Genomic DNA, 13,989 nt, shown 5'->3' with positions numbered 1-13,989 from the left:
CTCACAGATACAGTGAGGGTAGGCTAGTCTACAAGATGAGATTATTATGGATAAGAGCGAGAATATTTGTATTTGTCAAACGGCGGTCAAGCATCGATCATCATGTCACCAGAATAAGACCCCAAACAGTTATTGGAAAGGAGCATCAAGCTCCACCCTGTGAAGTTCATCACAACTTATTTCATCTGTAGCTTAATAAACTGCATGGTTTCCTGAGTCGTAGTGGGAGGACCACACACACATCATTGCGTGACTCCAAGTTTACTTTGATATGATAGTTATTATATCAATATTTGCACATAAAAAGGTGTTTCCACCTCCATTTCTCGCATAATATATTTTACAGACACAAAATTATCTGTCTGCATTTAAAAATTGTACCTACACTTTGTTTCCATCATAGCTGTCGTGATTTATTTTTTATAAAAGGTATGACTTTACTTGCATAAAAACTGTGGACGGAAACGTGGTTAGTGTCACAAAGGAAGCGTGGTAGTAAAAGATAACAGTAGGCTAATGTTCTCACGGCACTAAGACACGTACACACTAGTCACATTACTGGTAAACCACAGAAGCAAGGCTCGGAATATTTACACTCAGCCCGGAGGCCTGCTTGTCTCCATCCAGCTCTGAAAACTGAAAACAATGCGAACGCAAGGCTCAGTAGTTTCAGCAGGACAAGTCAGTCTCGAACCAGTATCCTGGCTCGCTCAGAGCAGCGGGGGGGGAGGACAAGGAGCTCTGTTCTTCTGTTGGACCTGAACATAACCGGTTGGTCTGGGTCAGAACCCTTCAGTTCGGAACAAGGTGTTCCATTATGGGTCAGATCTGGAACTAACAGCTGAGCTCAAGGGAGGATGAGGTGTGCTTGTTTCAGGTTTCAGCAGTGCTGCTATTCTCACACCTCTGTGCTGTTGTTTAACACAGTCAGGTACTCCTAAAGGAATAGGCTTTGAATGCACATTCACCCTTTCTTTGTCCCAGCTCCTATTCTGACCTGATGCTCGAACTTGGACTCCAGCCCTACTCCGGTTATATTCTATTGCCTGGCTAGGATACTGTGTGTAATGAGAGTTTGGGATAGCGCACAGCATCCATGTGCACAGCATGCATGTGATCATGCATGTATGCATGTTAATGAATGTAAGCACTATAGAAGCAGATTCCAAATGCTTTGACACATCTCTATGTGTGTGCAATATTAGTTATGTGTGTGTGTGTGTGTGTGTGTGTGTGTGTGTGTACACAAATTGGTGGTGAGGGTGCAGGCAGTGACTGTGACACGACAAACTGCATGCTTGTTCCTCTGATGTTCCTGTGATCTTTCTATGCATCAATAACAGCAGACTGTCACGGGACAGAGAGCTGGGAGGCCACAATAGAGGAGAGGGGGATGGTGCCAATGAAAGAGATGAGAAGTGTGTAAAAAAAATATGGTAGCATCTATAGGGCCGAACAGAGAGGGACAACGCAGTTCTGATTGCTTTTAGATTCTGTTTTAGATGCTGCATTGAAGCCTTCCATATTTTATTAATACAGACCTGTATTCAGAGCTTTGCTGTCAGAAAAATACATGGTTGCCTAGTGAGAGAACACGCTCTACGAACATTCAACAAAGTCTTAGACAGGATGACATGTTCTTTAGAAAAAACTATCAAGAGCTAGCCAATGTGTCTCATGAAAAACAACGAGGATATTTCGACATCCAGAGACCTCCCGAGCACTGACATATAAGAGCACCAATCCCCCCTGAGACTGGACACATACAGTTACAGTACATGGTAAAAGCAGACCACATACAGAGGCAGAGTGAGCTGTACGGAAACAACCCAAGAGGTTCAGTTTCAAGTCACATGCACAAGTACAGAGAAATGCCTTTCTTGCTAACTCAAAGCCCAACAATGCAATAATCCATAACAATTTAATACTAGAAGAATAATATATATGCTATACACAATAACGTAAGAAAGTAGGCATACTATATACAGCAAATATTTAAAAAGTCAGTTCCAATACCATATTTACAGGTGCAGGGATACTGGAGTGATGGAGGTAGATATGTATAGGGATAAAGTGACTGGACAACAGGATATGAGATAAACAGAGTAGCAGCAGCTTGCATGTGAGTGGGTGTGCAGAGTCCGTATAAATGAATGTGCATATTATGTGTGAGTGAGCGAATGATGGAGCGAGTGTTTGTGTGTGTGTGTTGGAGTGACAGTGGGTGTGAGTTTGTAGGGCCCTGTGAGTGTGCATAGACAGTGCAAATACTGAAATAAAAGGTAAATAAAGCTACAAGTTAAAGTCTGTGTAGCTATTTGGTTAGGTATTTGTCAGTCGTATTGCTTGGGCATGGAAGCTGTTCAAGAGCCTGTTGGTGTCAGACTTGATACACTGGCACCTCTTGCCGAGCGGCAGCTGAGAAAATTGTCTATGGCTTCGGTAGTTGGGGTCTTTGATGATTTTCCGGGCCTTCTTTTCACAGTGCCTAACATAGAGGTCCTGGATGGCAGGGTTGTATGCTATAGCGCTGTGTGCGGTAGCCATGCTCTTTAGTTTAGCGCCAACCTCAGGGTTAATCCAGGGCTTTTGTTTGACGAAGTAGTGAACCCTGACCGTGGGTACAACGTTGCTGATGCATTTTCTAACAAAGTCATTGACGGAGGTGGTAAGCTCGTCAACGGTAAATCGGTGGAGTCTCAGAACATATTTCCAATCAGCGCTAGCAAAGCAGTCCTGAAGCATACCCTCTGATTCTGGTGACCATTTCTCAATGTTTCAGCTTCTGCTTGTAAAGACGAAGCAACTGTACGGAGTCATGATCTGATCTGCCCGAATGCCAGACAAGGGAGGAGATTGTATGCTTGCTTATGGGGAAAATAGCAGTGGTCTACGACTTTCTCCCCTAGTAGCGTTGGAGACGTGTTGATGGAAGTGGGGCATCGCGTGTCTTAGCGATGCCGAATTAAAATCGCCGGAAACCAGAAAGGCGGACGCTGGGTGTAGGGCTTCCTGCTTGTTTATTGCCTTGTACAGCTCGTTAAGTGCCAGTTTATTATTTTGATTGGCCTGAGGTGGTATGTATACAGCAGTCACAATAACAGCTGAAAAGATTTGGGAGTTTGCGCCATGCTACGACTATTTCACTGGCTTGCAACCTCTCTAAAAGTACCTTGACGGAACAGTTGTATGTGTGTATATTTGTGTATGTATGCTATAATATTAATAGTGAGCAGGTCTGAAAGTACTCTGCCATGCTGTGGGGGTATGGTTTCGAGGGCACTGAGAGAACGGTTACTTGACTTTGACCGGGAGCAGAGAGATGATCTCACAAGAGTTACAACATTTGACCTGTTGTCACGTTTGGTTGAGACAAACATCGTCCATTTCAAATTGATCTGCCAACTCCTATAAAGCATTCTGAACTGCTGCATGACCTCACTCCAGTTCAGTTACTCGTGGTATGTGTTTTTCTTTGTGCAGTTCACTTAAAATCCCATTTCAGTATGTCAGTCAGTTAATGAGAGGAAGTAGGCCAGCCAATACAGAGTCTGTCAGTCTGCCACATCCATCTTTATTCATAATCACACATTAGAGATGCATCGCCAAAACGTTGTTAATTGAACAGACCTTCTTTCAGAGTTCCAAGTCTCAGTAAACGAGTCAAACACTGCTCTAAGAACTTTAATCTGAGCTTCTCCCACTTGAACAATCCTGAAAGGCCTGACTCCAACTCCTTGTCTCCCTCCTTCTCCATGTGGGGGGGTTGAAGAAGCACAGCTTTTCTTCCAGCTGAACAAACAAAGCCAGCTCAGAATAACAATGGCTGCCAGAATGGAGGGATGTGGGTGGGAGTGGGGTTCCAAACCACACATCTCCATGTGTACCTGCTCCAACATCACTGAAACATGACCACTGACTGGGATTGACCAGACACCAGGAAACCACAATCTGACCACATTGATTAACCATACAGCTGTAGCAGGAGCACGGAGCTCATTCCACTCCCTCCCTACCGTATACTATTCCACAGTATTCGTACACTGTACAGTTCTCAAAGTGTTGTCGCCTTCTTCGAAAGCCACAAAACCAAAATGAAAATGTTGAGGTGGTTTGTTATTGTTTCATGTGCCATGGATGAAAGATCCAATATTGCAATCCAATAACCTTTCTTAACCCTAATTACTTAGACTGGCAGAAAGTTTCTGCCAGTCTATGGGTGGTCCACAGTGAAGTTAAAAATACTGTATGATACAGAAATGCCTCTATCACAACTGTGCAGGATGATTTGAACCAAATCCCTTTAATGATATGTCAGGCATGCTGGTATGTTGGTGAGGGTATTAGGGTGCGTAGCCATGGATACGTTTATGGTTAAGTGACTAGAGAAGACGGGATATGTAACAGGACCTTTTAAAGCTGTTGGATTTGGGTAAGGAATTTAAACATCATCCTGGACTGAAATACCCCAAACCTTTCCCTCCTCCAAATGTCTGCTCAACTAAATATTTATAAAGTATTCCTGAGATCACGTCTCACAGTGAGTCCGGGTGTGTTAGACAGATTACGTTTGGAAATAGTTGCATGTGTCTGTGTATGTGTGTAAGATGTTGGGAATGGGAAAAAAGCAGAGCAGGCCATATATTTCCTGATCGGAGACACTCCCAGTGCTTGGCTGTGTATCAGAAAGCTACATGCTGTCAGCTGTTTGTTGCAGCTTATACTTCTGCAGCCTGCGAACAGAAGGCACTTATTTTTCTACAGCTGCCACACCCAGGAAAAGTGTTTTTCAGGCTAGCGGAGATTCTCATTTGGGCAAAAGACCGTCCTCCCATTGACTTCTCCTTCCTCTCTCCTCCGTGACCCGGTAAAACCGATAAGTGGTCGAGTGTTAATTCGTTAGTAGGCGAACGAAGGAGGTTGCTCCCCTCCTCGAATACCAAGTTTGACAGAGGATGCACAAGAGTATCCACAAGAGTATCCACAAGAGTATCCACACCACAGGAGGTTGGTGGCACTTTAATTGGGATCAACAGAATTGTGGTAATGGCTGGAGGGGAATGGTCTCAAATACATCAAACACATGGTTTCCATGTGTTTGTTGCCATTCCATTCCCTCCGTTCCAGCCATTATTATGAGCCGTCCTACCCTCAGCAGCCTCCACTGATCCTCACGGCAGGTAGCGCAGAAGTGTTTTAATACCTGCCACACCCCCTTTGAGTCAGCAAATGTTTTCCCGAAGGAGAAGAGCATGCACACATTTATAAATGATATGCTGCTTATCCTTTAATCTACATTTGTTTTGATCACTTTATACATATATTTGGGGATCCACCCCTGTAAAGGCATTACACACATTGGTTGTAGGATCCATTTTTAGTCAGTCCTGCAGCTCTTATCTGTAAGTAGGGGATTGACACGTGAGTGCTTCCTTTTAACCCTGCCTGTACAAGCCAGAAGGTTGTTGCACCCGTTGTTCCCTTCTCTGATCTTTCCGCTGTCCGTACTCCTTTCTGAAATGGCTGACTAAAGTAAAGTGGCTGTGTGTAGTAGACAACAAGAGCCTTCAGCGTCCCTAAGGAAAAATACTTCTCACTGCTCGTATTAGCGGCCTCGCTCTCCCAGGATTGGAGCTGAAACATGAGCATCCTTTAGGGACGACCCCACCCACATCTCCCTCCGACTTCAACCCCCATGTGACCCGGCTTCCGACCTGGCCAAGAAATAATCCCAGACATCCAGTTCCCACTGCTGAATTATCATCAATTTATTTATCCATCTGTTTACTTTCTACATTGGTTTATTTATTTGTCCATTGATTTGACTTGCATTTCTCACGCGCTACTTCTCCTTGCAGTCTTCCTCCATTCAGTAGGCTTTGGTGGCCCTGGGGCCCATGGGGGGGGGGGGGGGGGGGGGGTTCAGTTCATGAGGGATAAACTGGTGACTGAGCAGGGAAGGAGCCAGGGTGGGTAACAGCACCCAGAGACCTCCTGACCCCAACATGATGATGTCATGATCTGCTGGATTTAACCAGAGAGCAGTCTGACATCATGGAGTTTAGATTCACTCTATACGGACTGCTAAACCCAAAAACATGTGTCAGAGCCAGAGCATGAGATCCAATGAATCCCTTTAAATCCTTTTTTTGTCTTTAACAGTAAGTCTGCCTGGTTACACTGTGTGGATGCTGCTGTCATGTCTGCCTGGTTACACTGTGTGGATGCTGCTGTCATGTCCGCCTGGTTACACTGTGTGGATGCTGCTGTCATGTCTGCCTGGTTACACTGTGTGGATGCTGCTGTCATGTCTGCCTGGTTACATTGTGTGGATGCTGCTGTCATGTCCGCCTGGTTACACTGTGTGGATGCTGCTGTCATGTCCGCCTGGTTACACTGTGTGGATGCTGCTGTCATGTCCGCCTGGTTACACTGTGTGGATGCTGCTGTCATGTCCGCCTGGTTACACTGTGTGGATGCTGCTGTCATGTCTGCCTGGTTACACTGTGTGGATGCTGCTGTCATGTCCGCCTGGTTACACTGTGTGGATGCTGCTGTCATGTCTGCCTGGTTACACTGTGTGGATGCTGCTGTCATGTCCGCCTGGTTACATTGTGTGGATGCGGCTGTCATGTCTGCCTGGTTACACTGTGTGGATGCTGCTGTCATGTCTGCCTGGTTACACTGTGTGGATGCTGCTGTCATGTCTGCCTGGTTACACTGTGTGGATGCTGCTGTCATGTCCGCCTGGTTACACTGTGTGGATGCTGCTGTCATGTCCGCCTGGTTACCCTGTGTGTATGGTTGACTGTTGGTGTGTTGGAGCTGTTAACAGCAGCACTCCAGGACTCTGTCACTTGGGCCAGAGATGAGAGTGTGTGAAGTGAACGTGTGTGAAGAGGGTTGGCAGAGGTTAGTTGTGGCAGCGGCGTGGCGGGTTTTGTTCTAGTGTAATGAGCAGTGAGGTCACATGGTCCCAAAGCAGATGGCCAGTTGCCTAGATCAGGTTATATCTATCTCCAGCCTGTCGGCCAGCCCCCCCCCCCGTAGCACAGGCGTCCCATCCACACCCGAAACAACCCACAGCACTCCACAACATCCCCATCTCACACCTGATATTCTTCTCCACCAACATACACTGAAAACACCAAACATTATGAACACCTCCCCCCTTTACACTCAGAACAGCCTCGATTTGTCAGGCATGGACTCTACAAGGTGTCAAAAGCATTCCACAGGGATGATGGCCCATGTTGACTCCAATGCTTCCAATGACTACAATGCTTAGCAGGATGTCCTTTGGGTGGGGGACCATTCTTGATACACACAGGAAACTGTTGAGCGTGAAAAACCCAGCAACATTTCAGTTCTTAACACAAACCAGTGTGCCTGGCACCTACTACCTTACCTTGTTCAAAAGCACTTAATTAAATCTGTCTTGCACATTCACCCTCTGAATGGCACACACACAATCCATGTCTCAATTGTCTCAAGGCTTAAAAATCTGTCTTTAACCTGTCTTCTCCCCTTCATCTACACTGATTGAAGTGAATTTAACAAGAGACATCAATAACATTCACCTAGATTCACCTGGTCAGTCTATGTCATGGAAAGAGCAGGTGTTCTTAATGTTTTGTACACTCAGTGTATGTCCTTCTCCCACCCACCACCCCTCTCAAATTATGTTATCATGGAGAAATGTTTGCTTGTCTTTAATTGGTGTTTTTTTGTCTGTCGTGGTTCCCATGTGCATCTAAGCATTCAGTTAGTTTAGCGCTCTGTTGCCATTGGTTAAGCATGAGCTAATGTCATCAGGAGCTTTTAACATTTTAGAGATGTTTAATGACCAGCACACTGAAGAGAGTGAGCTGAGGAGAGAGAGAGAGAATGATGGATGGGTGTTTTTATCAGGGTAATAAAACACCAGTTCCTCCTCCTTATCCGCTTATCTCTGTGTTTCTCTTACCCATGAATAGATTACCGACACCCTCATTCTGTGTGGGTGTGTCTGTAAGGTGTTTTTGCATAATGCTATTCTTTCAAAGAGCAGAAACGTGCAGGGTGCGTTTATGCTTTTCATTGTCAATGTGACCCAAAACTGTGATCCTAACAAACACTTTCATTAATCTTGGCCAAGGTGCAGAATGGGTCATAAACACACCATAACAGACATCACCGCAGTCACCTAAATCCACACAACCCAGACAATTATGACACATCTTGTTCCACACATCTTAATCCACATATTCAACACGCTGAACTGTAATGTCAAGCAGTTTCAGAGGAAGGCCCTAAAAACTGTCAAAGACTCCAGCCACCCAAGTCATAGACTGTTCTCTCTGCTACCGCCTGGCAAGTCAGGAATCAAAACGACCCTGAACAGCTTCTACGCCCAAGCCGTAGGACTGCTAAATAGTTAACCAAATATCTACATTGAACCTTTTTGCGCTCTCTTTTGACTCATCACATACGCTGCTGCTGTTTATTATCTATCCTGTTGCCTAGTCACTTTACCCCTTTACTTTACCTATAATACATATCTACCTCAATTACCTTGTACACTGTATAGACTCATTTTTCTTCTATTGTGTTATTGACTGTACGCTTGTTTATTCCATGTGAAACTCAGTGTTGTTTGTGTCGCACTGCTTTGCTTGATCTTGGCCCGGTCGCCGTTGTAAATGAGAACTTGTTCTCAACTAGCTTACCTGGTTAAATAACAGGTGAAATATATATTTTTTAAGTACCCCTGCACATCGACTACATACTGGTACCCATTATATATATAGCCAAGTTACCATTACTCATTGTGTATTTTTTCCTTGTGTAATACTTTGATTTGATTTTGTAGTCAGTTAAGAGCTCAGCATATAATACATGTACAGTATGACAGAACAGATAGGTTAGCCTAATGTAATGGTTTGTGAAAGTGTGCAGCAAGTAGGTAAGGGCTTTTACAATAGAATTATGAACAGTTTCTTTATCTTTTAAGATAAAACTGAGCAGTGTTGCTAAATATATATATATATATATATATATATATATATATATATATATATATATATATATATTAGCCTTTATTCATTTTGGAACACTTCAAAACATTTTAGAATGGAAATGAGGTTTAATCCACCAGGCACTTGGGGACCCCGATCCGCCCACCAAGCAGCTCCGCTCCGGTGAGATGGTATAATGGAGCCTTTTGTTTTATTAAAACATCCTTTCAGGACAATGCGCCCTTTACAGTGACGGATGAGCGGACCTCGACAACACAGGAGGGGGGCACAGCGGGTCTTGCAACCGCTACAAGACGTATAGAAGCCCCATGCGAAGCTAAAGCCAGGGGACCACAGCCCCACCCCCCTCGACAAACTACAATACACATAGAGCAGTAGTGGATCCGCCAGCAGCGGGCACCGTGGCTTGTTAATATTTAATGGATCATGTTACTCATTAAACAACACGTTCCAAAACATCTGTTATTCTCGGAGAATAAAAACAACATATTTATTGAGGGATCATTTTCTGGTTGTTCGATTAATCATCTAATGTACAACCTTGAGGGACACTAATAAGGCATCACCCAAGACACCCATAAACTTCTCTTAGAATTTGTGTGTGGTTCCCTTTTACGTTATATACTGATAACCTCTCAACACGTTTGACTGCATCCTGGTGTGGTAATCATTCATGCTGCCCAATTCTAGTATCATTAGGGTTACTTAAACAATCCTGTGTGATTAGACGTCAGTGGTTGCCACTAAATACGTGCTATAGGTCTTTGGGTAGGTTAATATAAAATAATAGGCTATATCTTCCCAAAGTGGGCGAAGTTCATAACCGCCCTCGTGTGTTGCAGACTCGCTGCACATTGTTCATTGATTGATCGTTTCTTTGTTTTTCTAACAAACGGCACGTGTAGAGTGTACACTTGCCACAATTGTACAATTTTGCTGGTAGGTTTACACATTAAACCACTTACCCCATGTGCGAAGTCGGCCGGTGTAGTTGTGGTTGTTGTCGACAAAGGTGTAGCATGTGGCTACCTATCTCCAAATCAAATGCATTTTCAAAAGTTCACCTGATTTGTGAGCGCTGTCTTCTTCTGGGTAGAGGGTAATGAGGAGAAAAGTTCGGATGACGACTGGGCAGTGTTGCTTGTCTGGTCAAAAGTTCGGATGACGACTGGGCAGTGTTGCTTGTCTGGTCAAAGGTAAATCCATAGCTGGAACTACTCTGCCTCAAAATAAAAAAGTATATACTGCGAAGACTGAATGATTCCCAATACAAAATACTTTAAAGACAATGCCTAAGACTTTTCGTTAGGCTCATACTTTCTCCTTTGTTGCTCTATTCCCAGTGTCCGTGTGGTTGTTCCTTCTCTAACTCTGAGAACAACAGCTCCACCGGCTATGGAACAACAGGGAGGCGCGCGCACATTACGCGCCGTTCACACACATATTTCCTCAGAACCACTGTCGAAACGTCCTACTACAGAATATGAACACCAGTCTCATTGGTGGTTAATGGTTTTCACTTATAATGTTCAGATAAACCCTCTACCTTTATTCATAGTCACTAATTAGACTTACAGGATAACAAATTGCATTTTCATTGTGAGTTCTTCTCTGTCCAGTGTACAAATGAAGTCCAGATGTTTTCGTCCTTAATGTTCCACCACCTCACTTCCGGAGCCCTCGCGCTCCCTGGATGAACGTGAGTCCAGTGCTCCTCCAAATCTAAACTAGCCTGAGACCCGAGGAGTCTTCTGACAGACTACAGTACTGCAATTACTGTCTCTGGCATACAGGCTATTCATATACGGAAGAATTTCAGTGTTTCCCATACATTATTTGTAATTAGATTTTACTATTAGGGAAAGGAAATGTATTTGCATTTCAACTTTGATATGGCTCATAGCAAAACATGTAAATAAGTGTTGAGTCAGTTGTTCATGTTGACTCATTCTTGTTTTTGTCTTTAATCAATACATCATGGCAATTGGTCTGCTGTCAGTCAAGAAGGTAGGGGAGAGGTGAGTATGGGCATGTTCTGTCAGTCATTATCAAGCCAGAAATCCAGCCTAGCTACTGTACGGTGATGCAGAGTGACATCAATGTAATGCTGTTGTATACAGCAGCCAGAGACCACATGACACATTACACACATCTTGGTGGCAAATTAAACTAGGTAATGAAACTCACACAGATTAAACATATAGTCCATAAACGGTCTGCTTTCTCTCCCTGTGTTGGTGAGTGAGTTGAGAGTGAATAGAGCTGCATAGTAAGAGGAGACAGGCAGTGATTGGGCAAACCCCACCCACCAACTGTAGACATCCTTCCCACCTTTCTTCCTTCCACCTCTCCTCCTCCACCAGCTGCGTGGGAGGTGTTCTCTCAGAAGCAGGGAAATTGTGAAATGATCTTGAATAGAAACACACTGTATATTTGGGAGAAATCAAAAGGAGACTCAAAGTTAACGTTCTGTTTCTCTGGAAACTGAGAGAGGCTCTTCAACACGTGGGCGTACCTACCCTCTAAGGCGCCAATTATTTTCGTACCTCCATGTCAGTGACGTCCTCCACTTAAGCGTTGACAGTTTGAATGGACCGTGAGTAATCTGGATGTCTAGCAAGCGCTTATGGACTGACTGCACATTGTCAGGGAGTTTATGATGGGACAAGACATTTGAGAGAGAGTGCACTGCAAAGCCTCACAGAGGAGAGAGGAACCCCCAACCTTGCAGCTCCCACTTAGCTCAGGGGAGGGGTCAAGAGCCCTGACCTCACTTCCTGTTGGGGCTACTCACAAGCATTCCATTGTCTGTGAGAATGTGACTGGGCTCTTGAGACTCCCCACATCTGGCAGCTGTTATTACGGCCCCTGCATGGTGAAACATCTGTCGATGTGCCCTTGAGCAAAGCACAACCCTAATTTCTCCTGAAAGTCACTTTGGATAAGAATGTCTGCTAAATGACAAAACAAATGTGAAGTGCCTTTCTTGTAAGTGAACATGGATTGTTGTGACACAGTCTGTGGTTACCTGACTTGTCTCTAGCCCTATGGAGTTATGTGAAAGTGAGAGAGAGCGAGAGACAGACAGACATTTAGAGAAACAAAACTATTTCTTGTAATGTCTAGCAAGCAGACCTGGGCAGAAAAGGTAAGTTTGTATTTTGTAGTTTATTAGAAAACACCAACATTTCAAATACTTGAGGTAGTTCAATAGTAGTCAGATATAGAAAATCAACTACAGGCAATTATTTCCTTTGATATTCAAATAAAGGTCTCAGAAAAACGAATCACCTTTTGAATACCTCTCAGAAAAACACAATATTGAAAGGTATTTTATATGCAAGGTATTAAAAATATATATACTGAACAAAAATAAAAACTCAACAGCCAACAATTTTACTGAGTTACAGTTAACATAAGGAAATCAGTCAATTGAAATAAATACATTTGGCCCTAATCTATGGATTTAGCATATTTAAAACTATATTTATCCCAGGACTGCTAGCAAGCAAAATGTCCCATTGAGTAAGAGCAGATATTGTGACTCCTCAACTCATCTCCATACCTCCTCTCAGACCCAACAAGGCAGAGTGGTATTAGAGGATCTGAGGATCTGAGTTTCCTTTGTTTCTACTTTTAGATGCTGGCCAGCCTTCACTAGGGAAGTCATCACAACAGTCAAGCCTAACTGTTCTCATGCTCTATTTCAGTGAAAGGGGACTTTCCATGGCTAAATGATATACATTTAACCTATTTTCTATGGTGTTTACAGATGCAAGGATGTTGTCAACGTCATGCACGGGGATTTCAATTATGGTTAAACTGGTTAAGGGGGACCATTATTTAGGGTACACTGAATGCACAAGGTCTAGGTTTCCTCCTTTGCACAAAGATCAGGCAAGACAATACTAAGAAAATATTCTGTTACTATTCTGCATGAGGATTGCTGGGTGAAATCCACTGTGTATTCCTGTTAGTATGACCTTGTTTGGATTTGAAAAAGAGATGTATAAAGAGAAAAGCAAGGGAAGGATCTCTTACTCACATCACTTCCTCTTCTGAAGTCAGAGAGCAGCTCCACAAATCCTGGACATAAGCCTTCCTCTTTCCGCCACAGCTGCTTCAAAGTACCCAAAGTTAGACTTTATATTTTTAGCACTGTGAATGTTCCTTAAGTCATGTGCATCTGTAATCCATTCTTGTGATACAATGAGACCTGATGGTCACAATGACATGAATAATGAGTGTTACTCTGAGTGTTCTCATTCAGGTCAAAGGATGTGGAAATGATTTTGGTTATGTAACACCTTTGTGACCGTTAGTCTCCAGAGCGACATATTTCTCACCAACTGATGATTGAGACAGAAGGGTTCATTTTAGCATTAGCTCATAGCCTCATTTTAGTTTAGGTTTACCAGTAACTTTTCTAGCGCAAATATGCTTTACCACAAAGTGGTTATACTAGATACAATACTCCTATTTTTGGGCTTTGCATGCTTGCATGTGATCGTGGTTCAGCGCCATATTCTACACTCTATTTTATGAATACAGCATAGGGCATGTTCTGAGAATTGTCAATATGAGTTCTTGATGTTCAAATCAATAGTGTTACTGCAGATGAACAGGCATCCCAGTCAGAGGCCTCAGCTACAACTGCTTCCAGCCACTCTGAAAAATCACTAAAACCTGTGCCTTTAACCATCTGTAAGTATCCTGATGCGCTGTGTGATTCAATCAATGGAGCAATGGGACCGAGTGGCGCAGCGGTCTAAGGCACTAGTGCTAGAGGTGTCACTACAGACCTGGGTTCTATACCGGGCTGTATTACAATCGGCTGTGATCAGGAGTCCCATAGGGCGGTTCACAATTGGGCCGGCGTCGCCCGGGTTAGGGAAGGGTTTGGCCGGGGTAGGCCGTCATTGTAAACAAGAATTTGTTCTTAACTGACTTGCCTAGTTAAATAAAAGTTAAA

General features: G+C 43.7%; 1 protein-coding gene across 2 annotated transcripts in view; it reads right to left on the bottom strand.

Annotated features, from left to right (window-relative positions):
* LOC110538423 (sphingosine 1-phosphate receptor 2) overlaps positions 1 to 10,742 on the bottom strand; it is a 29,954-nt gene extending 19,212 nt beyond the window's left edge. Inside the window, exon 1 of one of the 2 annotated variants that reach the window (XM_021625240.2) lies at positions 9,983 to 10,742. The gene's annotated coding sequence lies outside the window, so the exon portion shown is untranslated. The remainder of the gene's footprint in view (positions 1 to 9,982) is intronic. The other variant, XM_021625242.2, reaches the window with a different exon arrangement.
* Positions 10,743 to 13,989: the final 3,247 nt, after the last annotated feature.

Source organism: Oncorhynchus mykiss, chromosome 12 (assembly GCF_013265735.2).
Source record: "Oncorhynchus mykiss isolate Arlee chromosome 12, USDA_OmykA_1.1, whole genome shotgun sequence".
NCBI lineage: Eukaryota > Metazoa > Chordata > Actinopteri > Salmoniformes > Salmonidae > Oncorhynchus > Oncorhynchus mykiss.
Note: the sequence above shows the minus strand (reverse complement) of the source record. Positions and strands in the feature narration are given on the sequence as shown.